This window comes from Ictidomys tridecemlineatus, chromosome 5 (assembly GCF_052094955.1).
Source record: "Ictidomys tridecemlineatus isolate mIctTri1 chromosome 5, mIctTri1.hap1, whole genome shotgun sequence".
Taxonomy (NCBI): Eukaryota; Metazoa; Chordata; class Mammalia; order Rodentia; family Sciuridae; genus Ictidomys; species Ictidomys tridecemlineatus.
In genome coordinates, this window is record NC_135481.1 from 14,530,474 (window position 1) to 14,556,046 (window position 25,573).

Consider the following 25,573-nt stretch of genomic DNA (forward strand, 5'->3'; position numbering starts at 1 on the left):
ACAAAAGTGTTTTAAAATAACTAAGGAACAAGCTAGACAAATAATAAAACAATGTCAAAATTGTGTGACCTTTTTACCACAAGTTAATCTTGGAGTCAATCCTAGAGGACTGACACCTAATGATATTTGGCAGATGGACGTCACACACTTGCCAGAATTTGGAAAATTAAAATATTTGCATGTCACAATTGATACTTCTTCCGGATTTTTGATGGGCTCCCTTCATGCCGGAAAAAAAACTAAAGATGTTATAGCTCACTGCTTACAAAATTTTGCCACTGTAGGCATTCCAAAACAGTTAAAAACAGATAATGGCCCTGACTATACTTCTACCTCTTTTAAATAATTTTGCTCATCATTTGGCATTACTCATATAACAGGAATCCCATACAATCCACAGGGACAAGGCATAGTTGAAAGAGCTCATCAAACTATTAAAATGTACTTATTAATGCAAAAAGAGGGAATTGGGAAGGGGTATATATCCCCCAAAGATAAACTTAAAATAACCCTTTTTACTCTAAACTTTTAAAATTTGGATTCATCAAGGCTTAGTTCTGCGGAAAGGCACATGTGTCCAAAAAATGTACATAAGCCCAAGGTACTTTGGAAGGATATTTTAACAGGACAATGGAAAGGTCCTGACCCAGTGATTGTCTGGAGTCGGGGATCTGTTTGTGTGTTTCCACAGGGAGAACAGCAGCCGATTTGGATTCCAGAGAGATTAACTAAAGCGATTTCTACAGACCAAAAAGAAGATGATTTGGCTCAAATCCATAACAGCTGATAGCCAGAACTCCAGTTTGGCTATCCTTACATCTTTGACAGTGGTTCTCCCACACCTGAAGACTAATGAATAATGAACACCATAAAGGCCTATTTCAAATGTAAAAAACCTTGAGGCTTACTTGTGGGAATATCCTCAAACCTATATGCAAGTTACAGGGAGAAGGATGGATTATCAAAAGAAGAATCAAACCCAGGTGGTAACCAGGATGCCTTTTTCAATATCTATTTTATTATTGCCCTTTCCCACATCATGAAGTTCTATTTTGTTTTTTGAGCTCATACAGACCTAAGTTAATGTTTTTCTGATCAGTTCTATTTTTTGACTGTGGAGTTTTTGAGCGTTGCAATGGGGATTTCACCTGTGAAAAGCTACAAGGGCTTTACTATTGATGTGTTGTATGTATTGTATTATGTGTGCACACTTGTGTTTTGTGTTGTATGTCTGTATGTGCATGTGTCTATACATCATATTATGAGCGCTCATGAAAAAATGGATCCAAATATTTTTTTATTAGTCACGTGATTTAAATGGTTTAATTTAAATTGGGTAAACAGCTGTTGAGGATTGTTTTAAAATGTGAACAAAAAAGGTTAACAGATCTGTTTGTTTACTTTCACCTTTCCTTTTCATTGCATCTAATTTTATTCAGGATACTAAATTGTTTAGAAAATTTTTTGTTTGTTTGTTTTTTAGTGCCTGCTGGAATGTTACATAATTGGTTTTTTTAGCCATCACTGCCAGAATTCCTATCTTCATCTCAGTGCCCGGGAAGACAAAGATAAAACCAAACTACAGCTTCTGCGATAGCTATCACAACAAAGTGTATAAACTGATATATCAATGAATAATGTAACTCAACAAGTGATGCTCAATCAAGAAGTTGAATTACTTTGGGAGGAAATGGACATATTAATAGATTCCTGTGCTTTGAACTGCTTGCAAAACTTGCCTGGACTATGTATCACATGTATGCATTGTGAACTATCTGTTGGTGCAGAGAATTGTGGTAATGCTGGGGTATCTTTGCTGATGGTGTCATCGGTGGTACAATTTTTCTAAAAGGAGTTGTCAATTGGCTTGGTGTTGTGGCATTTTGTATCCTCCTCCCTTCTGCTTGTGATGGTCGTTCAGCTAAAATTTGGGGGCCAACAGAGGTGAGGAAAAGAACCTCACCCCCCCCACTGGTGCAAAGGCCTATCCACAAGTATGGCTGTATGCTGGGCCGGTAGTCAATGACGGGTAAGATCTAATTACAATGGTACCAACCTAAGACAGGGGGCTGACGCCTTGAGGTCAGCTCATCCGATGATGGGTAAGGACCATATGTAGTATTGACAACCTAAGACAGGCACGGTCCCTAAGCCACATGCTTGTTGTTTAAATAGAAGGGGGGAGATGTTGAGAGCCACAGCTGAGTCGGGATGGCACCTGGAATTTTGCCAGAAGGAGTGGTTGAGAGGTGCCACCAGAGAGCCATTAAGATGATGGCAATTAAGTTAAGCTGTGTATAACTGCTGTGACTGGATAATGCTGGATTGAAACAGGTTGTGTATTCAGTTGTATATAGACCCCTGCTGTCCAGCAATAGGGCAGCTCCTGCGGCCTCGGGGCCCCGCTACTTTTGAGTTCTCGCAGAGCCCGGTTGAAGGCTGGGAGAGTTCCTGGGGAACACGAGTGGATTGCCGGTGAGAGTTCAGGCAATAAAGTAGTTCCTGTTTGAACTTACAAGTGCCTCGTGGTGGCTCAGTTATTTGTGTCCAGCCAGACTTCGGCAATAATAGACTATTATTATTCAAACTTTAAAAGGAAGAATATTCTGGCATATGCTACAAAATGGATGAATTTTAAGGACTCTTATAATTTAAGGATTCTTATAATTATAAGTGAAATAACAATGTCAAAAAAATACTCTATGACTTATAATTCTACTTATATGAAGTACTTAGAATAGACAAAACCATGGAAAGAGACAGAAGAATGGTGGTTGCCAGGTGAAGCAGGAAGTTACTGGGCAGTTATTTTTAATTGTTACAAAGTTTCACAGATGTATGGCATCATGAATACATTTAATACCCAATGGACTGTATACTTAAAAATGGTTAAGATAAAAAATTTATTATCAAAATACAAAATTAGAAGAACAACAAAAACAAAAAAATAGTTAATTTGAAAATAATCTTAAAAACCCTATCTACTAATTACTTTGCTAATGAACAAAAAAATTAATATCTAGAGTTTAATGACTTGTTCAAAGTCACATAATTAGCTTTGGTTGACTAACATGTGAACTCAAATCCTCTGAATACCAAGGCTGTGCTTTCCCTATTGATCTACCTGCAACATCAAAAGAAATACATAAATATACTCAAGTAATGCTTTTATATTGCCACACATAGTACTGCAATATACTTTACCTAAAATGTTACAAAAGAAATACTGAATTGTGGACTTTTTCCTTACCAAATGTCAAGTAACATTTATTGCTTTTAAAGCAAAAGTCTGTAGCTTGCTTATATATATAAACTGAGAAAGTTTTTCATACAGTTTCATCCTACTTGAAATATTTTCTATATTTATTGATTTGAGAATGTTAACATGCTAAAAACAAATATTAAGTAATGCCTGGTCTATAGCTAAATTTACAGTAAGTATACAAAAAGGCCACTAGTATAATAAAAATATTAAGAAAAACTCTTATGACATTATGTCATTAATCTTAACAGTATAACATTACTATAAGGTAAAATATCATTAAGATAAAGACGGTTTAATCACTGTACAAATGGAGTTTACTGATCTATCATAAAATGAGTTTATTGACAAAACAGCTTAAAGTATTATTTGCAGTTATACAAGTGTGCTTTGAAAATATTATACTAAGAATAATTTCTAAGAGTTTAATTACACTATCAAGAAGTTACTGAACATGTGTTGAATTTTTTAGATATTTTAACTGCTAACAGCAAAGCAGATGTGTATTATTTTTGACTCATAATTAATTTTTGTTTTTGAGAGAACTATTAATGATCAATGTCATTACAGAATCCTTTCTGAGATATCAAATGGAGATTTAGCCACCTGATTAGCACTTCAAGTATTATGCCAGTCATTTCCTCAGATATCATATACAACAGGTTTTCAAAAAATAAAATGCTTAAAGATGAGAAAAACATTACATAAGGATAAGTTAATCTTATCAATCTTACCTAATTACATGTTTCCTCCCCAGAAGCTAAAAGCTTAGAGAAAATTTTATTACTTTTGTTAAAGGAAGTAATAGAGTGTCATGAAGAAGAACATGGACCTATAGATCAGAAGATAAAGGTTCAAATCCTGACTCTATCACTCTTGGCTGCGTTACCTTGTGGACATATTTTCTTTATTTGTAAAACATGAATTATACCTAATTTGTAAATTAAATGTAAAGATTAAATGAAATAACATGGAAAACAAAGTACACAGTCATGAAAGAAAAGACTGGGGAACTACTGACAGAGATTGGAGGAGTCTAAGAGGATATGAATGTAGTAACTAAGTAACAAGAGATCCTAGGACAGGACATTAATGGAAAAACTGGTGAAATTCTCATAATCTGTAGTTTAATAAGCCAATATTGTTTCTTTAGTTTTGATTACTGTTTCATGGTTATATAAAATGTTAACATTAATAAAAAAAAGTCACAGACTTTATCCTTCTCTTCCAATGTATGTCTATCTTTCTTAATAGCAAACTGAGTGAATAAAAATATTTTTCCCAAAACAATTCTATTGGATAGAAAATGACTGTATGAACACTATATTTGGGAAAACAAAAACATCATTTAAAGTTTAAGAAAACCCCATCATAGACAATTAAAACAAAGTGTTTTAAATTATCTCCTGGTTTATTTTCAAACTGGTCATACATACTCTAAAACACAAGGAGCATATTCAAAGAAAAATTCTGCCCTATTTTTAAAACAAATTTTATTTTAATGATACTGTCAAACTGGAAACAACTCCATATTTAATTTTTAAAATAAAAAATTTTATGCTGATCTAGAAAAATCTGACTAATCTACAGTTATAAGGAAGAAAAAACATCAGTGTGAAGTTCTCTATAGGTTTATTTCCCTATATCTTATTTTTAAATACAACTGAAACATAAATCAGAGAAGTTTTAAAAATGTGTCTTAAGCTATAATTTTGATATAGGCAAAAATTTTAGAAGTACTTTCTAATATCATTTAAAAGAAAATTTTATGTATTTACTCATAATAAATTTATTATATTCTCCATCAGTCTCAGTCTACAAATCAGATAGATACTTTTCAAATTCAATTCAGGTTAGACCAAAACTAAACAAAATATGCCTCATTAACATATTAAAGCTATCAAGATTATCATCTCTTCTACAACTTAATTTTATCATCTTTCATAATTCAAATGTATGAGCATTCTAAGTCCATACTAATTTAAATGTAAAATGCATGATAGTATAAAAAGATGCAGTTTTTTTTTAAATCGCCAGATTTTACCTTATAAAAAGTAAACTTTATAAAGTTTTAAAAATGCCTTGTAAGATTACAAGCTAACAAAGATACCTTATACTAGTCTATTAAAAAATCAAATATATATCAGTTTAGGCATAAAATAAGCTGCTTTTGTGATATAAATTATGATATAAAAGAAGCTTTTTTTCAGCTGGGCCTGATAGTGCACACCTGTGGTCTCAGCTGTATTTGGGAGGCTAAGGTGGGAGTTCAAGGCCAGCTTACACAACATAGAAAGACCTTGTCTCAATAAAGAAACAAAACAAAAAGAGACTGTTTTTAAAATCAAATAGCACTTTACAAGATGAAGATTATAGAAACTTACTTAAAAAAAATTACTTGGAAACTCGCAAAAAAACTCAAAAAACAAAAACAAAAACAAAACAAAACTAAGATACCCACCCTGCTGATTTTAATGCTCCAAACAGAGAAATTCCTTTACTTTGAATATGGCACACTTTTACAATATGATTTTTGCCCCCTTCAGCTGAGATTCCTAAGAAACATGGTAAACATTTTATACTTTCTAAGCTCAAATTTTAATTTCTTCTATTTCAAGTTTTAAATACTTATTATTTCAGTAATCACAAACAAGTAAACTCAACCCTCAATATCCACCAGGGATGAATTCAGTACCACCCCCCACAAAGGATACCAAAATATGTGGATGCTGAAGTGCCTCACATAAAGTGGCACAGTATATGACATAAGTTACACATACCCACCCATAACTGTAAATCATCTCAAGATTACTTATAATATCAACTACAATGTAAATGCTATGTTAATAGTTGTTATACTATACTATTTAGTATAGTATAACAACTATTTAGGGAATAATCATATGAAAATTAAGTTTGTACAATTTTTTTTGAGAATGTTTTTGACTTAAGGTTGGTTAAATCTGCCAAAGCAGAACTCAGAGATATATAGGGCCAACTATATAAATGATTCAATTTAAATCTCACAGAGAAACGTAATTCCAACTTTACCCACTAATGTAGTTATAAATGGTAATATAATTGCAATTCTTTTCATTTTAAAAACTCCTGTAAACCAATTATTTTATATTAGGTCAGATATTAAAAGCATATAATCATTAATACCAAAATATTACCAGCTTTTAAAAAATCTGCTAGAAAAGGTAAAACATAATTAATTTATATGAATACATTTTTAGAGCAGGAACAAGCCTGACCTTTATCATATAAACTATTGTTTTTGAAAATATAAGCAAAATTAAGAGTTATAGTCAGAAATAAACCCAAGACATGTAACTGCTTATAGCATTAGGTCTTACTTTTAAAACCAATTATTCCAGAAAACTAATATCTCCTCTAAGAAATTATATAGATATTTCACTTCAAGATACTAGGTTTGTTGTAGCTATATACATTTCTTAACATACATATTCAAATTTTGAGTTAGTTTTTATATGACAACCCTTACTGAAAACTAAAATCAGCTATCATTTCACACATAATTATTACACAGTACAGTAAGATATCACGATTCAATATTCTAGGCCAAGAGCAAACTTTCCTCAAAAGACAGATTTTAGGCATGTGAAATCTACAGACACTATTGCAACTAATGAACTCTTCCACAATAATGCTAAGGTAGCCATAGATGGTATGTAATAAAGGGGTGTGGCTATGAGCCATTAAAACATTATTTACAAAATAGGTGGCCAGGGCTAATTTCTATTATAGGCAAAAAAAAAATTGATTTTCAATACATAAGACTTTCAGTGAACATAAAATCATGTTTCACTTCCATCTGATAGTTGTTACAAGTATTTAAATGATAAAGGGACCATGAAATTTTTTTCTGAGCTCAGAATCTCCAGTTAGACTAGGAAATTAAAATGCTAATAAAACATTAAAATATAAAGGGTACAATAATATTTTATTAAGTAATCTCACCTTAATCAAATGAAAGAATCTAAACTCTAATATATTTCTGGCTTCAATTCAAAATATAGTTGAATCAAAATTTGTTTCTTGTTAAATTCCTAGAGAAACAAAATTAGAAACCTTTAAGTCAGGTTCCAGCTGCAGAAAATGGAGTAATCACACTCCAACCTGCCTCTCCAAGTGCACATAGCTACAAAACCTGGATAGAATGCCTGGAACAGCTACTTAAGAACTCTAAAAAGTAAACAGTAGCAGACAGATTGTATAAGAGCATCAGAATTTAAAGTACCACTGATGCAATGATAGATTACCATTTTGATCCCCTCTGGTATCATCCAGCCTGTACTAGAGCAGTCCAAATGGAAAGCTTCAGGGGAGGCCCTCTAGCTGTGACTAGAAGAGAGGGAAAATGGTCTTCTAACATTCACAAGAAAATGTGGAAATCTTTTTTCTTCCCCTTTTCTTTCCATTCTCTTAGCCCAGCCATGTGTGGCAGCTGCAGCAACAGTAGCAATGGAGTCCTAAAATTCTGAGGGAGAACTTGCAGTTAGAACCTAACTGGGTGGACTGCCTACTAAAACAAATACATCAACATTCTGCATTGGATTTAAAACAAAATCCAAAATCTCATATTATGTAGTTAAATGTTCAGGATATAATCCAAAATTACTAGGAAAAAAAAAAAAACAGGAAAATTTCAACTTGCCTGGGGAAAAATGCCAACACCAAGAACAGATGTTGGAATTGTTGATGAAGATATTAAAGTAATTATCACAAAGTGCTTCAACAAGCAAGAACATTCTTGAAACAAGTAGAAAGACAGGAAGGCTCAGCAAAGAAATAGAAAATATAAAAAAGAATCTAATGGAAATCTTGGAAATTGAAAAATATCAATAACCAAAAAAAAAGGTTATTAAATAAACTCAACATAATGGAGATGACAGAAGAAAAAAAATCAGGGAATTTACTACTGATAAAAGTTATCCAACCTGAACAACAGAGAGAAGAGATTGGGGGGGAAATGAAGAGTTTTTTTGAACTTGTTACACTCAAATGCTAGCAAGGGAAAAGAAAGCTTATATAAATAAAAACATTTTTAAGAAAATGTATTAAAAATTCAATGTAAAATGAATATAACATGTATATCATAAGGTATGTAATACTGTCTACCCTCTCTATATATAGGTTCTGCATGATATTCAACCAGTGGATAAAATGTAAGTAAAGTAGTATTTAGTGGATAATTTATGGCATTAAAAATATTTTTATTAGAAAACCAATGGCAAAATTAATAATCTACACTTCTACTTTAAGAAACAAGAAAAAGAGGAGCAACTTAAACACCAGCAAACAGAAGGAATGAAATAATGAGAAGAAATCAAAGAAATTAAAAAGTGTAAAATAATACAGAAAAAAATCAATAAAACAAAATCTGGCTCATTAAAAAAAAAAAAAAGTCAACACCAGTCTTCCTAGCAAGACTGACAAAAACAAAACAAGGAAATCTTATTGCAAACCCCACAAACATTTAAATGATAATAAGGGTATACTACGAACAAGTCTATGCACACAAATTTAACAACTTAGATTAAATGAATCAATTCCCTGAAATCACAAAGTGCCAATACTCATTCAGGATATAAGCGGCATAATTTCATAACTATTGACTAAATGGAATCTGCATAGTTTCATAATTATTGAATAAATGGATTCTGTAGGTAAAAACCTTTTTTAAAAAAAATGGAAACAACCAGGTGCATGTGGTTTCATTTAGCTGTCCAAATATTTTAAAAAGAAGTAACACCAGACTGATAAGATTGGTATGGAAGAAAGACAACTATTTGCAAATGATATTATACAGAAAATTTCAAGGAATACAAATATACACACAACCTACTAGAACTAATAAATAACTTTATTAAGGTCAAAGAATATAAGGTCAACATCAACCACATTTCTACACATTAGCAATTGGAACCCCAAATTTCAAAATTATACCATTCAAAATAGCTCTATAAAAATGAACACTTAGATGTATAAATATAATAATACATACACATGATCTACATGCTAAAAACTACAAAATCTTGATGAAATAAGTCAAAGAATACCAAATATATAGAAGGAAATACTGTGTTCATTAGACTGGAAAACTCAATTCAGTAAAATGAAGTTAATTTTCCCCAAACTGGTCTACAGATGTAATACAACTACAATCTAAAGTCCATATTTTTTTGTAATTATATTAGAAGCTGATTTTAAAGTTAATATGGAAAAGCAAAAGACCTAGAGTAACCAAAACCATTTAAAAGAAAATAAAATTGAAGAAATTATACTATTTAATTTTAAGGGCTTCAGCTCACTTACCAAGACAATGTGGTATTGGTAATGGTAAAGACATACCAATCAATGAAATAGAGTAGAATGTCCACAAACAGATATCCATAAACATGGCCAACTGACTTTTGTTTTGTTTTGTTTTGGTACCAGAAGACTGAACTCAGAGGTACTTGACCACTGGGCCACATCCCTAGCTCTATTTTGCATTTTATTTAGAGACAAGGTCTCACTGAGTTGTTTAGTGCCTCGCTTTTGCTGAGGCTGGCTTTGAACTAGCAATCCTCCTACCTCAGCCTCCTGAACTGCTGGGATTACAAGCGTGTGACACTGTGCCTGGCCCAAATGAATTTTAATAAAGGTGCAAGGGACAGTCTTTTGACAAATGGTGTTAGAACAACTGAGTATCTAAATGCAAAGAAAAAAGGAAAACTTGACCTAAACTTCTCACATTATACAAAAGTTAACTCAAAATGAATCATAAATCAAAAATGTAAAATATGAAACACACACAAAGAGATGACAAAATCCTTGTGATCTGGAACTAGGCATAAACCACAATCCATATAATAAAAAGTAATAAGTTGACTTTACTAAAATTAAAAACTTTTGCTTTGGCATGATATCTTTATGATAAATAAACTGTAGACAGGGAGGTAATATTTGTAAATCACATGTAAAATAAAGAACTTGCCAGAATATATTAACTCTCAAAACTCCAAAGTAAGAAAAAAATTTAAGTATGAGCAAAAGCTCATGGATTAGAATAACTAAATTTTAGTTAAAATACCAAAAACCTGGCAATACCAAAGGCTACCAAGGATGCAGAGCAATAGAAACTATCATTCATTTTTAGTGAGAATGAAAAATGGCTCAACTCTTTTCAAAAACAGTTTGGCACTTTCTTATAAAGTTAAAGTACACACTTACTCTAATACCCAGCTATTACCTAGCTATTTACTCAAGAGAACTAATAACTTATATTCACCAAAAAATCTGTACATGAATTCTTAATGATGCTTTATTCATAATCATCAAAAACTAGAAGCAGTCCAAATGTTCTTCAATGTGTGAATAAATAAACTGTGGTATACTGATACAACAGAATCTCATACAGGAATAAAAAGAAATGAACTATTTGATTCCTGAAACATGGATAAATCTTAAACGTATTTTGCTAAGTGAAAGAAAACCAAGATATGATTACATTCGTATGACATTCTATAGGAAAAGAAATGAGATTAGTGGTTGTCAGGGGTTGGAAGAGAGAGAAGCAATTGACCACAAAGAGGATATGCTGGGGAAATTTTAGTGTGATGAAATTTGTATGGTCTGTGTGTGATCCTATGCATTTGTCAAAACAAAAAGACAGAACTTTAATAAATGCAAATTTTAAAAAAAAATCAATCTACCAAAAAAAAAAAAGTCAACTGAGATGTTGGTGGAGTTTCAAAACCAACTGCAGTCTGTGACAAATGAATTTTAACTATATTATAAATTAAAACAAAACCTCACTGAAGAGGTTAGGGCACATTTATTTCACGTTGTGGTACTGGTTAAAGATTCTGATTTGCTTTACTAGAATGGAACAAATAAGTAAATGGATGATGGGAATTGAGTTTCTCACTTTTCAAGAGGAAAGTTACAGATAATCAAGGTGGAGAAGCCTAGAATGAATGCTTTGGTACTGGGTTTCAAATCACACACATGAATTTGGGTGGAAACAAACAATTATACATATGTATAGATATATGGGCTAGTATACTACACACCTGTATCTCCTAGATGTGTCTCCTGAGAAGGTCTGGAAACAGTGATATTTCAATAGCAATAAGCCTACCCAGCATCCAGAAACTGGTTTCTTAACACAATTCTCCGATACAAGGAATCTGGATATCTTTGGGGAAATTGTCGATTCTAGTAGTTTTAGCATTAAGAAAATATACAACAGTCTGTATTATTTTGCAGTGGCAGAAATCAAGTAAGTATGCAAAAAAGACAAGAACATTTGACATCTGAATGTGAGAGAGAGACTAACACTAGAACAATTTTAACAAAATAAGCAACATACTCATTGACTTACGATGAGCATTACATACCCACAGAATCAACATACGTTAAAAATATCCTAGGTTAAAATGCATTTAATACAACTAACTTACTGAACATACGAGCTTAGCTTAGCCTACCTTAAATGTGCTCAGAACACTTAGATTAGCCTTCAACTGGGCAACTTCTTCTAACACAAAACCTATTTTATTTTTAAAATAAATATATATGTATACATATGTGTGTGTGCGTTTAGTTGTAGATAGGCACAACATTTTATTTATTTATTTATTTATTTATTTAATGTGGTGCTGAGGATCAAACCCAGTGCCTTACACATGCCAGGCAAGCACTCTTACCACTGAGCCACAGACCCAAAAACCTATTTAATAATGAAGTATTGAGTACCTCATGTATATTTTGTTGCATGCATATACTGAAAATGGAAAAGCAGAAAAGTTGTATAGGTATACATCTGCACCATAGTAAAGTTGAAAAATTTGTAAGTCAAACCATCATAAATGGGATACTCTGTATTAGAATAAAATAAACCAATGTAATGAGTACATGCATTTTTTTATTTTTTTTATTGGTTGTTCACAACATTACAAAGCTCTTGACATATCATATTTCATACATTAGATTGAAGTGGGTTATGAACTCCCAATTTTACCCCAAATGCAGATTGCAGAATCACGTCAGTTACACATCCACAATTTTACATAATGCCCTATTAGTAATTGTTGTATTCTGCTACCTTTCCTATCCTCTACTATCCCCCCTCCCCTTACCTCACATCTTCTCTCTCTACCCCATCTACTGTAATTCATTTCTCTCCTTGTTTATTTTCCCATTCCCTTCACAACCTCTTATATGTAATTTTGTATAGCAATGAGGGTCTCCCTTCATTTCCATGCAATTTCCCTTTTCTCTCCCTTTCCCTCCCATCTCATGTCTCTGTTTAATGTTAATCTTTTCTTCCTGCTCTTCCTCCCTGCTCTGTTCATAGTTGCTCTCATATGAGTACATGTATTGACATAAGTGATTAAATAAATAAATGGAAGAGAAGGAACAAAAGTTTCCTTATAGGATTCCTAATAAGGTATATAGATACACTCTACCCATAATATAAAACTTAATATCCTACCTCTTAAATGTGGGCTGAAATCAGAAACTCATTTCCAAAGGATAGAATACAGAAAGACAAATTTGCAGAGGAGAAACCAGGCAAATACTATCTTACCAAATGATGTTGTCATCACATACTCCCTGAAAAGATGGGAGGAGAAGTACACTTTATTTCTCTGCTGTTATTCTTTAAAATCCATAACTTGAGTGTAAACATAAGAAAAACAAAGGCAAACTGCAGAACATTTTACAAAATCCTTGACTTATACTCAAAACTATCAAGGTCATGAAAAAAAAGGAAAGACTGAGAAACTGTTGGCGACTAAGGAGATAAGACAAATGTAGTGTGGAATCCTGGCTTGGATCCCAGAAGAAAAGGAGGGTAATGGGAAATCTGGTGAAATCTGAGTTTGGAATTTGGAGTTTGGTAAATGTTAAGGTACCGATGTTGGTTTCTTGCTTTTGATAAATGCCCTTGGTTTTGTAAAAATGTTGACTTTATGGGACAATGTATGAGGAACATAATGCAATTCTCTTTATATTTGTATTATCTTTATAACTCTTCTATCAATTTAAAACTGCTCCAAAATAAAAAGTTTGTTATTATTGAAAAATGGGCAAAAGTCTTGAACAGACCCTTCACCAAAAAGGATATAGTTTGTATGGAAGAAAAAAAGAATCTGATGTTTAGCTATTAGGAAAATATGAATTATAAATATTATTAGATAGCAATATAAAATCAATTAGAACAGTTCATTAAAAAGATGACCATACTAAGTGCTGATAAAAATGCAGAACAAGAAGAACACTTACTGATGATAGTAATACAAAATGCTATGGTTATCTATTTATTTAGCAGTACTGGGAAATGAACCCAGGGCCTTGCACGTACTACTCAAACACTCTACCACGGAGTAACTTCCTAACCCTTTTTAAATTTTTAAATAGGGTCTCACTAAGTTGTCCAGGTTGGCCTTAAACTTCCAGTCCTTCTGCCTCAGGTTCCTGAAAAGCTGGGATTATAAGTGTGCATTGTCACATCCGGCTGGCATAGTCATTTTAGAAAATAGGTTAGCAGTCTTTTACAAAGTTAAATATATACACTTACCACATGACCCAGCAAACCCCCCCTGTGTATTTTCATCCAAGAGAAAAGAAAATTTATATTTAGCCAAAATCCTGTATATAAATGTTTATAGCAGCTCTATTCAGAAAAGTAAAAAACTGGACACAACCCAAATATTCTTTAATTAATGAACAAATAAACTGTGGTGCCATACAACTGAACACTACTCATCAATAAAAAAGAAATGAAATATGAATATACAAAATAACTTACAATAATCCTAAATAGCATTATGCTAAGTGAATGCATACATAACAGTTTCAAATGGCTCATACTATATAATTCCATTTAACGGCCATTTCTGAAAAGGCAAAAGTGAAAAGAGTGGCTGCCAGGAATTGGGAGTCAAGGGGAGGGTATGACCACATAGGGAGAGCTCAAAAGAGTTTTTGGAACTAATGGTACTGTTCTGCATATGGACTGTGATGGTGGTTAAATAATTCTATATACCTGATGAAATGTATTAACTGTACATAGGTAAAGCCAGTTTTACTGCATGTTCATTTAAATTTTTTTTTCCTGATAATTAAAAAGCCTTTCTTTAAGTCATCAAGGCTTTTCTAGGATATTTAGTTTGGATTTTACAGTCTTTAAAAATCCTCTTGTTTATTCTGCCTACTTTTAAGACACAGCAACTGACATAATTTCTTAGCTCAGTCTCGACACATAAAATCATTAGGAACCAATAGAGGAAATGTTATTTCTTTTAGGCAGTGTATCCCTGCAAAGGATTCTAATCAGCCAACAATCATAATTCCACTAATTGAAGTGTAAATCCTGACATCTGCTTAATAACATCATTAAAGAACCTTCCTTAAATATTTTTGTTAAAGAATATTGATTTGGGGGCAGGGGTTGTGGCTCAGCAGCAGAGCACTCGCCTACATGGGTGAGGCCTTGAGTTTGATCCTCAGCACCACATAAAAATAAATAAATTAATTAAAGATATTGTATCCAACTACAACTAAAAAATAAATATTAAAAAAAAGAATTACTTACAGTCAATACAGAATGCAGTGAGGGATATGATTAATTCAATGTATAGACAGCATTCTGAAAATTTATCTCCATTTTTATTATTAGAAAAAAGACAGTTACTTTATTTGGGTAAGTAGGATACGAGGAAGCAAGTATATAAGCCAGAAAAATTAATACTTCAGAAGTAATTCTATTCTTCTAAAAGAGTTTATTTATCTTACCTTAACTAATATAGTAATACTATAAACTTCCAGTGTATCATTATGCTATATATACATGTAGTCACAAAAAAATCCATGTATTACAGTAATTAATTTAAATAAAAGTATGTACTAAGATAATAACTCTCCTGAACATTTTTTAAAAAGCCAGCTCACAAGTATTCTAATTTAAAATGGAAGACAAAAAGCCTCTGTAAGGAACAATTTTTGCCTGAAGGCCTTTTGTTCTCTTAATATTACATTCAATTAGAAGTGAAATGGTCTGCTTCAAGAATTTAGGTTTATTACCCCAGAAACAGATTTGGGGGAAAAAAATTACTTAGATCTGGTATCATATTATTTCTAACTGAAGTTATTTGTGGTATTATCTATAATAGTTCACTAAGGTCAGTTTAGTTTCAATATCCATTAAAAAGAACACCTACTGCAAATCTATATGCTTATTGCTTCATAAAATTTTCTCACTAGATGTTCAATTTACCAAACAAAGGCTGCTTTAATAACCCAAGTCTGACTTCCAATGATGCATGTACCTTTCCACATTTTTTAGTAAAATAGTAAATTCCATCTGTCTCTCTGTGACACTGAATATATTTAAGTAATTCCTATATTTTAATGTTAATAAACATGGAAGGTTCTCCCTCCTTTTCAAAAGAATCAAGTATACCTCAATTATTTTCTTTTCTTCCTTTCTTTTGGTTTTTTGGCATAGGCTCCATGAAACAAGGTTCTTTTTTTGCCTTTAATGCCTACAATAACACCTGGCACACAAAAAGTACTCAAATATGTGTTAATTAACAAATGTTTATTGAGATAATATAATGTGCTAGGCACTGTTTTATATGCCGGGGATATAACAACAGTAAGACAAGACAAAATCTTCTGCTATCCTGTGCTTACAATGGGTAATAAATTAAATATGCTTAGTCCAGAGACAAAAAAAAAACAAAAACACAACAACAACAACAAAAAAAAAAAAAAAAAAAAAAAACGAGGAAAGAGGAAGACAAACCTAGCAGCTTTCAAAGATAATACAGGGCAATTAAATGAAAGGCTGATCCCAAAAGCCTAAAGGATGGACAATGAATTGAGATTACTGGGTAAATACTTTCAGCTCAGCATGAGACTTTTAGTCAGGATTAGGCGGAAACGAACAGAAACAACCAAAAGCCATGAGCACTCTGTCATCTCAGTCATTATTACTGCATCATTCACCAGTATTCTTCCAGTTCTCTTGAAATGTTCCATTTTTGAGAATTTTTACCTATGGACTAAATCCAATTAAATGCTACAATTTCCAGACACTGAGATGCCAAAAAAAACAAACAATAAACAAACCCCAAAACCAAAATGAAACTCAAGAGCTAAAAGAAAAAACAAAGCAAAACAAAAAACTCAGAAATCAGCAATGCATAGTAACATTTTAAGATTACAGTGCATAAACCACCTACCTCTGCAAAACTTAAGTAGCTGTCACTTCCTTCACTCAAGTTAATATCATTCTAACAATGACAAAAAAGCCATCTCTACTTAAGCAAATCAAATTAACTTTTCATCTATTATTCTAAAGGTTCTTTCAGAAATAAAGTTTCAACTATTTGTTTATAGTTACAAAGAGTTAAAATGATAAGAATTTATAATTAATGTTAAAGTGGCAAAAAATCAAGAAGGGACCTGAGATAGAAAGCTTGGTATTTGTTGTAATTATGAAGACATTCTAAAGGCCCCATATAACGTTATACTTTGTAGTCCAAACTTAGGTTAGGAATATATTTAGCCACTTACTAATGTTTTGATTAAAAGTTCTGTGCTGACCAAGTTTGAAATTAATGCCTTTGTAGGTTATTCTTAAGTATTATACATCTATGCATACTCCAATCCATCATTACTGAAGTGATAATGAAAATCATATATAATGTAAAATTGTAACTTTGACTATAACTGAAAAAACTAAGACTGTCTTTGGAAATCTTTGAACAATCGTCAAGAATCTTAAGGTTTTTCCATAAAAAGTAGATGGCTCAACACACAGTGGGAACACACACAGAATTTTATATGAGGAAGGAAGAATTTCTAAAAATAGTAAGCAAGATAGTAAATTTCTTGCATTATTTCAAAATTCGATCTAGAGAAAAGCTAAATTAAGAAGTTTAATAATTAAAATGTTTCTTAGGTAGCAATTCTTCACTATAGTGAATACTAGTTAAAAGCAACTGCTGATTTTTTTTTTTTTTTAAATAGGGTAATTGTTTTCTAGCTGTTGAATCTAGGGGGCAAAAGCAAAATTTTGCCAACTTATAGATTATACCATTTGCAGAGTTGCATTTAGCACTTTGGAGTCTTTACTAAGAGAAGCAAGATGAAGTTCAGAAATCATGTCTTGCCTTGTTTACCATGATAGCTCTAGTGCCTACTACAATGCAGTGAGCACTCAAAAACCATATGTTGAATAAATTAAGGCTTTCAATAGCTATGTAAATACTGACAATTGACTCCAGTGACCAATTTCTTTCCTCACACATTTGATAGGTGTATTAACGGCCCTCCAATACTGTCCCTGGAGCCTAGATTATGTTAACATTGCAAAAGGGACTTTTCAGTCAAAAACCTTGAGATGGGAAAGAGTACCCTGAATTATCCAGATGAGTCCAATTTTAACATATGGGGAAGAAGACAGAAAGTGGGACAGAGAGGGAAAAAGGAAAATGGAAGCCCTAGAAGGTGGCAACAAGCTAAGGAATGTGGTTGGATTCTAGGAGTTGGGAAGGCCCTCATCTGACAGCTAGTAAAGCAACTGGGATCTCAGTGCTGGAACCTCAAGGAATTGAATTGCTGGAATAAACAAGGAAAATGACCCTGCCCTATAGCTACCAGAAAAAAACATGGCCCTGCTGAAATGTTTATTTCAGCCCAGTAAAACCTGTGTTGGTCTACTGATTTACAGAACTATTAGGAATTAAAAAAAAAAAAAAAAAATCTGTTGTTTAAGCTACTAAATTTGCAGTGATTTTTGATGGCAGCAACACAAAACTAATAACCCTCTACTACCTCTACTATAGCAATCCAAACATATAGTTTGTCATAACCCCAACACTGCTTAAATAAAAGACGTAAAATTCTGAGATGCTTCAGTCTGATATTAATCACCTTTTCTTAACTCTTCTACTTCATACTCCCACATTTGACCTTATGTAGAAAAGATCTTGTTTAAAGGAACAAAATGTCACTTACCATTCATGAATTAGTATTTCTTATCAGCACTATGCCAAAGAGTATATGACAGCACCACAGAAGGGTTACAATCAAACTGCAAATTTCACATTCCTTGCTGCATGCAGTACCAAGGATGGAAACAGAAAAATGTTATTAAAAAGTCCTGTGTGAGGGCTGGGGTTGTGACTCAGTGGTAGAGCACTCACCTTGCACATGTGAGGCACTGGGTTCGATCCACAGCACCACATAAAAATAAATAAAGGTATTGTGTCCATCTACAACCAAAAAAAAATTTAAAAAAAAGTTCTGAGAATCAAATTCTGATTAACTTACTTTCAAAGGAATAGCCTTTTGTTTTAAAATCTGGAACCATTTCTTTTGCCTCTTTATATTTATACACTTGTTCTAAAATATTAAAAACAACGCCATAAACAATCTGTTTAACAGTAATTAGAATTTTATCTAGTTAAAACAACAGCAGATCATGCCACAACACAGATGGCAGAAGACATTCTCCCTGCCTGATCAGTGTCAAAAAACTATTCTCCTATTTCATGATTAAGAAGAAATTTGTTGCAGGCTATCTTACTTACAAAACACAAAACCAGCAAAAAAAAAAAAAAAAAAAAAGGCTTTATTAAGAAAGCCTCTGTGCCACAAAAATTGTGGGTTGTTTCTCAATGTAAAGACTTTTCTTTGTACCCTGATGAAAACCTAGCCAAACGTGATTAAGAATGAGAATGGACATAAGTTGGTCCTACTGATTTCAATTCCTTAAGCACAGTAATTTCCTGTGGTGGTAAGGTGTACACCAGAGTCACCTCAGGATCACTTAAAAATCCGTGTCCAAAGTCAATTAAATCTGAATGTTTCAGAATGAAACAGCATAAGCATTTTTAAAGATCCCTAAGCAATTTTAGTACGGTTTATTACTGGCAATTTGGTATCGTATAGGGCACTGAATAAATCAGGAGGCTTGGGATCTGGCACTAACTCTACTACCAGCAAGTTTGGGTACCTATCTGGGTAGCTATTTCTTCATGTGGAAAGTGGTACGTTGGACAAGTTATTTCTAATATCTAAAGAATTATGAGTCTAGGATAGATTCTTTAGTTCTTAAGACTGAATTACTTCAACTATACAAAGAAAAAAAAATAAACAAGAACCAAACAAAACAAAACCTTGAAATCCATGATGCAATGGTTACTCCTGCCTATTATTATTATTATTACAAAGAAAAGTATTTTATAGTAAAGTATCAAATTCAGCTATACCTCGATTACAGATATTCTTATATATCTTTATGTCCATCTTCATTCAAGTCAAAATGGTATGTATGTTGGGAACTACTGGAAGCTTGACTTATGTAAAAATATAAGATCATTTATTGAAGTCCTGTTAAAATATACTACATATATTATGATTTTAATAGCACTCCTGGTCTTGTTTAGCTCCTAAAGATATAAAACTATTTTAAACTTTTATTAATATTAACAATTTTATAAAAGGAAATTATTTTTTTTAAAGAGAGAGTGAGAGGAGAGAGAGAGAGAGAGAGAGAGAGAGAGAATTTTTAATATTTATTTTTTGGTTCTCGGCGGACACAACATCTTTGTTGGTATGTGGTGATGAGGATCGAACCCGGGCCGCACGCATGCCAGGTGAGCGCGCTACCACTTGAGCCACATCCCCAGCCCCATAAAAGGAAAGTATTAACAAAACTAGGAACATGAGTTCAAAGAATCCTTGAGTAGCAAATTACTGTTTGACAGTCTCAAACTGAATTCTTACCCTTGCCCAGCCCTCTTACAGACATATGCTACCAATAATGAGGGTGCTTAACAAAATGATTAATTTATTCAACAAGCATCTTATAGTACCAGGGTTGAGGACTGGATGGCAGACTTCAAAGAAGCCCCCTAATAATCCCTGCCACCTAGTAGTCACACACTTATGTAATCCCATCTTCCTCTAAGTGTGGGCTAGACCTAGTAACTTGCTTATGAAGAATAAAATACGGTAAAAGTGATGGGGTGTCACTTCTGTGATTAGGTTATAGGCCGTGATGTCTTTCCTGCCACTCTACGCTGGCATTCTTTTACTCTTGCTTGTTCTGATGAAATCAGCTACAAGGTGCTCCATGGGCCCATGTGGCAAGAACCAGAGGGAGGTCTATGACCAACAGCCTGAGAGAAAATGGAACCTATTGACACGTAAGTGGGCTAAAAAGTGGATTTTTCTACAGCAAGGTTTTGGATAACACTGCAGGCCTATTTCAACATATTGATGGGAGCCTTATAAGAGCCCCATTTAAGCTGCCCCTGGATTCCTAATCCAATTGTAAGACAAGTATTTTTTTTTTTTTGAGCTGTTACATTTTGGAGTAACTTGTTATATAGCAATAACTAACTAATTAACAGGCATATAGTGATGAGTAAAAACACTGTACTCAAGGAAATAATAGTTGAGTATCACATTGGATTAAGGTTATTAACAATCTAGTAATAGACATGTAATAATGTGCTTTAGATGCCTGGATAGTAGTATACATTTGAAAGGTACATGGGACAGTAGGGTTCAAGTATGGAGGGAAAATGAAGCCAGATTTAAAGTTAGGTAGTCAGTGTAGTTAGGTAAATCGGGTCTAATATCCAGTGAAATCTAAAATGGAGGCCATGCTGGGAATGACTCAGGGAAAACAGGACAACTCATGGAATGTTAATGAAGTTCTGAAAAGGCCCTAGGCCAAAGTCCACCTCAAAGAAATGTTAACCAACAGCCCCAACAGATTTGGAAATAGCCCATCCCAGAGAAGTGATAATTCCACCCCAAAAGGTGATAATTAGGCCCACCTGTGTCCCACCCCTCGGGCCTTCCAACCTACATTCCATCACCAAACCTATAAAAGGGGAACACATTGCCCGCCAACTGGATTCCACCTTCTGGGTCCCCTTCTTCCTCCGGGAGAAGTCTTTTCTTCTGTCCTTTAATAAATTTCTAATCTCTACTCTGGCCTTGCCTCGGCGTGCTTCTTTGGTGTTATTCTTCAACATCGGGGAGCAAGAACTCGTCACCGGTCAACAGCGGTAACATTTTGGAGGTCCCACCGAGATATTCTACACCGAGGTAAGCGCCTTTCTACGCGCCTCTTGTCTGTTTGAGGTGCATCTTTCTCTCTTTCTTTCTGGAGGGTAAGGTGGGCACCCGTCGGCTACTTAAATGCAACTAGTGCAGCCGCCACTCTACAAGACTCGGGTGAGAGGTTTCTCGGCCTAAGCAGCTCTCAATCACCTGTTCGGTACAGAGCAGGCATGTTGGGTTCTGCCAAAGCCGTTTCCAACTTTCTGTCTGGGCCTGGAGAGCAATTGGCGTGAGTACACAGTGTCCGGAATCCCGATCTGCCTCGGATGCGTGGAGGTGGAGGAAGGAGTTTGGAACAACTGCGGAATCCCGGTCTGGGCTACTCTCAGACGTTTCCAAAGGTTCCTTTCTCTTGAGCCCCCTTCCGACAGCCCTCAGGGGTATCTAGGGTGATCGGTAGATGAACAGCACTGAGGGAAAGCCCCAATCACATTTGCCTCCGTATGGGCCGTGCAACACTCCCAACCCCGCATCCAATCCCTCCTGGATGTTCCCCTTCCTCTGCGGGTCAGAAACGTTAGCAATTCAGGTTGTAGAGCTGAGAAAAAGGCATGGGATAATTAGTAAGATCTGCCCAGGTTCCCTAAGGTGCATAGGTAACTTTCAATAGTCTGTTTTACCACCCAATGTTTAAAATGTGCTGTGGTCCTTAAGCTGCTAAGAGAAGCATTTTTTAGAATCAACTCTGGTAATCTGCTAGTCTACAGAGCAAAGGCGACAAAGAGCACATGATTCAATGGGTTTTTAGTGGTCGGGAGGAAAGCAGTAAGGCCCTTAAGTCTGAATCCTCCCAGGGTCTTTGGCACAGGGCAAACTGAGACCCTAGCACTTTGCTAAAAGGGGACCAGAAACCCCTTGGCAAATCCAGGTGAGAGACGGGTTTTCTGGACCGTTCAGGAGGCTCAAGTATTAGGGAGATCAACAGTTTTCTCCGGCGCGGGCGCCTGAGTTCTGTTTTTTCTCTCCTCACTCAGATGGGAGCCTCACTCTCTAATACGTCAGGTGCGCCACTTACCTGCGTATTGAAAAATTGGGATAAATTTGACCCTCAAACGCTCAAGAAAAAGCGCCTCATTTTCTTCTGCCGCCAGGCCTGGCCTCAATACAAACTCCCTGACGGAGAAACCTGGCCACCAGAGGGAAGTATTAATTTTAATACTATTTTACAGCTTGATAAATTTTGCAAAAAGGAAGGGAAATGGTGTGAGGTGCCGTATGTTCAGGTTTTCTTTGCTCTAAGGGAAAATCCTAATTTATGCAAATTATGCCAACAATGTAAAGTAGACTCAGCCATGGTATCTGCCATGAAGAGAGAAAGTCTTGGGGACTCACCTACTGAGGAAAAAGAATCAGGAGAACCCACAGAATTCCCATCGGCTGTTGGTGCGCAACAACAGCCTTCCTGTCCTCCATATCCTGGCCCCCCTGCGTCTGCCCCAACAGGCAAACCAAATGTATTACCTCTCCAGGAGATGCCAGGAGGAGAATTTGGGCCAATCAAAGTACATACCCCCTTCTCCCTTCAAGATTTAAGGCAGATAAAAACTGATTTGGGAAAATTTTCAGAGGACCCAGATAGATATATTGAGGCATTTCGAAACATATGCCAGGTATTTGACCTTGCCTGGAAAGATATTATGCTATTACTCAACCAGACCTTAACTTTCAATGAGAAAGAAGCAACTCTAAGAGCAGCTGAGGAATTTGGGGATGAACTACACCTTGCCCCTTCCCCAGCAGAACAGACTAAAAGCAAAGCTAATTACCCAACTGGAGCACAGGCAGTTCCCAGAAATGATCCTGAGTGGGACCCAAATGATGAGCAAGACGCTTGGAAAATTAGCCATTTTCAGGTATTGATCCTTGAGGCCCTTAGGAGAATCAAGCAAAAGCCCATTAACTATTCTAAGATTTCAGAGATTATTCAGGGCCCCCAGGAAAGCCCTGCTCTTTTCATGGAGAAACTCAGAGAGGCAATGAGAAAACACACCACCGTGGATCCTGAATCCACAGAGGGCCAACTACTTTTAAAGGACAAATTTATCACTCAGTCAGCTCCAGACATCCGGAGGAAGTTACAAAAATTGGCATATGGCCCTGATCAATCTTTAGATAACATCCTCCGAATTGCTACTTCGGTTTTCTATAATAGAGATATAGAGGAAAAAAAGGAGAAAGAGCTTAGAGACAGAAAAAGAACTGAAACGCTGGTATTTGCTCTCAGAGGAGTAAGCTCCCAGGGTGCAGGAGGACGAAATGCTCCTCAATCCACAAAAGGGACTTGTTTCCATTGTGGAGAGGAAGGACATTTCAAACGGGATTGCCCAAAGGCCAAGCGTCCGCCTCCACGGCCCTGCCCCAAATGTCAAGGCAATCACTGGAAGAGTGACTGTCCCCAGGGACGTAAGTCCTTGAGGTCGGATCCCTCTACACATGCCTGACGGGGCCCGGGCTCAACCTTGGCTCCCGTGACTCCTATCACCGCATGTGAGCCCCGGGTATGCTTCTTCGTAGGGAGCCAAAAGGTCAACTTCCTTTTAGATACTGGCGCCAGTTATTCTGTGCTCACCTCTTATCCTGGACCTCTTTCCTCTAATACTTTAACCGTGCAAGGGGTGTCTGGAAAGCCTTTTACCAGAAGACTTACTCCCCCACTGAGTTGTGAGTGGGACGGGGTGATGTTTTCTCATGCATTTCTGATAGTCCCAGAATGTCCTAGCCCTTTATTGGGAAGAGACATACTTTCAAAACTTCAAACGTCAGTTACAATGAATTTAAGACCAAGAGGACCATTATGTCTGCCTTTATTAGAATGTGATATAAACCCTGAGGTGTGGGCTACTGAAGGCAAAATTGGACGGGCAAAAAGTGCAGTTCCTATCAAAATAGTTTTAAAGGACCCTTCTGTCTTTCCACATCAGAGACAATATCCATTACGCCCAGAGGAAAAAAAGGGTTTATTGAAGATCATTCAGAACCTCAAAAGACAGAAACTTTTAGTGCCCTGCAATAGCCCATGTAACACACCCATTTTAGGAATTCAGAAACCCAATGGGGAATGGAGACTAGTTCAGGACCTGAGAATAATTAATGAAGCAGTTGTTCCTCTCCACCCTATGGTTCCTAATCCATACACTCTGTTATCTGAGATTCCAGCAGCTGCTGCCTGGTTCACGGTGTTAGATTTAAAAGATGCCTTTTTTTGTATACCCTTAGACTCCCAATCACAATATCTGTTTGCCTTTGAAGAGCCAGATAGTGGATCTCAACTGACTTGGACTGTATTACCCCAAGGGTTTAGAGACAGTCCCCATTTGTTTGGCCAAACCCTTGCTAAGGATTTAACAGAGTTCAGAGATAAGACATCTCTGACTGTCCTGCAATATGTAGATGATATACTTTTGTGTGCCTCCACTAAAAGGGAATGTCATGAGGCGACTAAGGAGCTTTTAAACTTCTTAGCTGATAAAGGTTATAAAGTCTCGAAGAAAAAAGCTCAATTGTGCCAAAAACAAGTTCAATATTTAGGATTACAACTGTCTCAAGGAACTCGCAAGCTAGGACCAGAAAGAATAACCCCCATAGGACAATATCCTCTACCCCAGACCATAAGACAACTTAGAGGCTTCCTAGGGATAACTGGATACTGTAGGCTTTGGATCCCTGGCTATGGGGAAATAGCTAAACCTCTCTATAGCCTCCTCAAAGAAACACTACGCCAAGGAACGACTTCCCTCATATGGGAACCAGAACAGATTAAAGCCTTCAAGGCATTAAAAGGGGCCTTACTCCAAGCCCCTGCCCTCAGCTTACCCACTGAACAAAAATTCAACCTATTTGTTACTGAGAGAGGAGGGATAGCCCTAGGAGTGGTCACACAAAAGAAAGGACCAGCTCAACAGCCAGTAGCTTATCTCAGTAAGGAGCTTGATCTTGTGTCTAGAGGATGGCCTCATTGCTTGAGGGTAGTAGCAGCTGTGGCTTTGCTAGTTCCTGAGGCAATTAAAATCACCCTGGGAAGAGACCTTATTGTCTACACCTCCCATGATCTCTCAGGAATTTTAAACACGAAAGGTGAACTATGGCTCTCAGACAATCGTCTTCTAAAATATCAAACCCTACTTTTAGAAGGACCTGTATCTC

At 35.3% G+C, this 25,573-nt stretch overlaps 1 protein-coding gene across 4 annotated transcripts in view; it reads right to left on the bottom strand.

Moving 5' to 3' along the window:
• The window catches only part of Glce (glucuronic acid epimerase), a 107,008-nt gene that overhangs the window by 43,006 nt on the left and 38,429 nt on the right, over positions 1-25,573 (bottom strand). Inside the window, exon 2 of one of the 4 annotated variants that reach the window (XM_078049391.1) lies at positions 7,247-7,335. The exons of the other annotated variants lie outside the window; for them this stretch is intronic. The gene's annotated coding sequence lies outside the window, so the exon portion shown is untranslated. The remainder of the gene's footprint in view (positions 1-7,246; positions 7,336-25,573) is intronic. 4 annotated transcript variants of the gene reach the window in all.